The sequence below is a fragment of the Priapulus caudatus genome, unplaced genomic scaffold, assembly GCF_000485595.1.
Source record: "Priapulus caudatus unplaced genomic scaffold, Priapulus_caudatus-5.0.1 Scaffold294, whole genome shotgun sequence".
NCBI lineage: Eukaryota > Metazoa > Priapulida > Priapulimorpha > Priapulimorphida > Priapulidae > Priapulus > Priapulus caudatus.
In genome coordinates this window covers 234635-239226 of record NW_014577355.1, presented here as the reverse complement: position 1 = coordinate 239226, position 4592 = coordinate 234635, and positions in this window count along the sequence as shown.

Below are 4592 nucleotides of genomic sequence, written 5' to 3'. Positions count from 1 at the left end.
CGAGCCAGATCTGATGGCATCACACCCGAGGATCGCCTGGATGGACTAGTCGCCCACAGTGAAGACTGGCATGGCCATGTTATCGCTCTACAGGTAAGGCCTATAGTCAATACTGTATGTTTGACTTTCTCAACAATTATAATTAAAACATAGGGTTAGTCTGTATATATATATACAATTTTATAGTTATCTCCCTTTGTCTTTTTTAATGCATAACCTAGTCTTTCGCCTGTATATCGCATAAAATGAACAGAATTCGCTCATTTTTAAAACAGGTCGAGAACTTTGCAATGTTAATGGCCAGTTGATCTCCATCTTAAACTCTGTTAATACATAAAACCTGAATTGCTCATTTTCGCTAGACGAATGCTGTAACGAGTAAAACAATCAGAAGTGTCTGCGGCCACGGCACCACCACAATGGAGACTAATCCATAGTACATGTATCCCCCTGACTCTAATCGAAATATTGAATTTATTTTGTATGCTCACATTTGTCTTTTTTTACAATTTTTTCTAATATAAATATTTCTTTATTTATAATAGGATCTGTTCAATTCCTACTACAAGACGTCGTCGGCTGGCGAGAAGGGGACACTGTTCCAACTACGCAACCGCTTTGAGCGCACACGAGTGAAGTTGATCGTAAAAGATGCTATGAACAACTGTCGGGAATTCAGCCGGTTTGTGACCATCAGCTTTATTCTGCTAGCGGCACTTCACAAGCTCGGTCTGGAGTCGGTAGACGACGACAGTCCAGTGCAGTTTGCGTCCAATGAGGAGGAGGCTTTTCTGGCGCAGACTGCATTGTAAATTTTTGACAGTTTCGTGGCGACGACTACTTCGCCCGATGACCTCCTAAATCAGGGTGATGGAGTACCCGATATGGCGACCAACATGCCGTGTCGCGTTCCGTGTGGATTTCCGGGCTGCCATCAGGACTTTGCGATCGATGGGAAGTGCCGACAAAAACATAGAGCCATGTGCCTGTACCAGGATGTACAACTACAGCAGTGTGACCCCCCCATGGCCCGAAACACTCCTGATGGCCAGTCGACAGCGTCAAAGGAGGACTTTAAATTCAATTATTCCTGCAATGTGCTGCGTGAAGGGCTGATGGACTGGGTGAGAGAGGACGCAGCCAAGGAGAACGATGGCCACAGGCTAACTCGGATGTGGCGCTTTGATATGCTCCTCTATCACCAAAACAACCACACAAAGTACCGGTTACTGGGGTTTAGGCTGCAGTCACAGCTACTTGCCACATTGACGGCCAGGCAGCAACACCAGATGCTGCACAACAGGTGCATAAATATTCATGGTGGGGCAGGTGGCAATGTGCCTGGCGACGTTGCACTTGAATTCTTGAACATGGTGGCCAAAGATGCTTTGTCGTCCTTGAGGGGCAATCTGACCACAAAGTCTATCCAAAGAGCAGGACGCAGTTTGTCAGCACTCGACACAATTATGAATGCATATAAAACTGGACTTGATGTCTACTTTGGCGCCCCTAAACACCACAAACCATCCATCCAGAACGATGTCAAGTTGTTGGTCCGAGAAATGAAGGGTGAATCACTATTTGCCCAAATACCAGGACGATTTCACCAGTCATTTCCAGATATGCCCTACAACAGACTTGACAATATTCACGGGAAAAGTCTAGGATTGTGGCTAACCAAGCAAAAAGAACAGAGTGCCCGCATTCAACGATTGCGATCTTACCAATAATGCCAGATCAACCATGTTGTGTCGGGTTGACTGTGTGTTGTGTACATGTAGATAAAGTTTGGCTGACTGAGTGTCGAGTGGATAAAACTGTGTGTAGTGTAGATAATGTCGAGTTGACTGTAGTATCGAGTTGACTTTGTAGTGTCGAGTTGACTGTGTAGTGTATATATGATATGAGATTTGGTGCGATATGGTGCAAGTACATTGTACCACATTATCATTTGTGATTTGGTGCGATATGGTGCAAGTACATTGTACCCGGTGACATTATCGTTTGTGATTTGGGTGACCCCCCTCTCTCTCTCTCTCTCATACATAGTTGTATTCTCGAAAGTGTAATCCAATCTGCATTACATGTACAGCAGGCATCGAATTTGGCAATTTGCCTCTGACAGCAAGTAAGGCTGAGCTACTTGCTGTCAGAGGCTGTGCCCTCTGACAGCAAGTCTAGAAAACCAAACGCGTCGATTTTCTGTAAAAAATCATGAGTTATACGGCTAAAAGATAATGATATTGATTAACATATATACAATTATTTCTTTATTATGGTATCAAATATGAATAAAACCAAGATGGTACAATTAATATTAAAGTTTTTGCCAATTTAAATATCCACGATATATATAATGCCGTCAGATGTATAATTTAAGGACGTGGATATTCGTCCGAGCATCGGATACTAGTTCGGTGGCGCTATTCGTCCGAGCATTGTTGCGCATCACTACGAAAGGTTATACACCATAGATTAATTTTGGTACTATGACACGCGTATATAAGATAGCCGAGTCGGTTTAGAGTTAGTGTTAGGGTTAGGGATGGGGCGACTGTTTGTACTTTTATTTTGTGTATATAAGTATTCGATGCTACGGCGGCATTTACTTGCCGCCGATACAGACTACCTCTGACAGCAAATCAATATGTTCCGGCAGCAAATGCCGTCAGTTGCCGTCGTAAAATTCAATCCCTGGTACAGGAGTCAGAAATTCAATGTCAGAAATTCACTAGTCTCATAGATCTACTTCCTCAATGAGGTCCAGAATGTCCCCAGCCAAGTCATGTCGCCAAAGACCAAGACTCACAATGTCATCACTGCACATTAAAAAACATGCAGAATTCACCACACTGTCAATAACTTCACGACTCAAACCGGTCAATAAATCAATGTTGCTGAAGAGTGGAATGGCCATTTCCTCGCACAGACACATACGGAAGTCGATTAAATTAGCTCTTAGTAAATCCAACTGATGGGTGGACAGATCTCGACTCACTCCCAGCTCGGGTACAACAGGCTGAGCATTATCGTGACTCTCCACGAGCGCTGGCGACTGTAAGCACGAACCACATTCACATTTCGATTTGCACAATGTGCAGCACTTGCATGTATTGATGATATCTGCATCCTCACTCAGATCAGTGGAAGTTGAACTGACACCTTCCAGTTTAAAGTACTTGTTCATGTACTGCCGGGAACAGGTATCGCCTGTACACAGAGCCCTCACCTCCTTGGTGGAGCTGCCCGATCTCAAGTCATATCCATTGTAGTAGATGTCATATTATTGACGATCACGGCCAGTACAACGTCTCCGGGCACAACGGGTGAGTGATATACCTAAGATTGTGTGCTAGCCATTTAGGTGTTGACCGGTGGCGCCATCTGGTGTCGCCGGGAAAGCACGAAACGCTACACTTATACCAACAACAGTCTTTAACACCAATTCTTTCGTCTATGATCATCATCGAATTTCGTCGATGATAGAATAAATGATGAACGGTGTTAAAGACTGCTGTTGGTATAAGCGTTACACCATCAAAAAACCTAAAGGAAATACAGTCTTAGCTTTCTTGTTTCATTTGGTTAGAAAATCAATCAAAATGATCGCACTGGAATATCTGTTCTAAATATTGCATTTTTGTATGTAACAGATCAAGTATTAAGGGGGCAAGCACAAAAGGGGCAAGCACAAAGAAACCTCCTGATTGGAAGCAGTTCCTGACAAATGATGACAACAAGACGCAATTTATCAATCTCCTCTGCAAGACGTGGAGTAATCATTCGTATGCCAATAAGTCATCATTATATGTGAAGGAGCTGCATACCAGCTGACGTCTGAAGATGGGCAAACCACAGTAAAAATGGAGATCGAAACTCTACGCTCATCCCAAGAGGAAACTGATTCCAGAGTAGTTCTATACTGCATGTATGGAAAGGACAAGGGATACGAGTACATCCGGATCAAAAGTCCAGACAGCGATGTATTCTTCATTCTGCTGCACTATGCCCTCACATTGCCAAATGTAGTGATTCTATTTGACACTGGCACTGGAAATAGGCAGCGACTGATCAACATCACCGAACTGGCAGAGGGCTATACACAGAACCACTGCACAGCACTCATGTGTCTCCATGCATACACTAGATGTGACACTACCAGCGCATTTAAAGGAATAGGAAAGATCAAGCCACTGAAAACTCTCCAAAAAACTCCAAAGTTTGCTGCTGTACTCTGCCGGTTGGGGGAAACTTGGGACATAACCGAAGACCTTCTTGATGAACTAGAGGAATTCACGTGTGCCATATATGGTCGTGCTAGAGTGCACAAGGTTAAAGAGCTGCGATACATCCGCATACAGGAGCTGTGTGCCAAGGAAGACCAACCCCACCCTTCAAAGAATGTGGACCTGGGATCACTTCCACCATGCAGAAGAAGTCTGGAGCAGCACGTAAGACGTGTCAACTATCAGGTTGGAATTTGGAAGAAGGCCCACATAGCTGAACCAGATATTCCAGATGTGAAAGTTGACCATGGATGGGAGGTCAAGGATGGAAAGCTGGAGCCACTGTGGTACACAGGAGATGTTCTG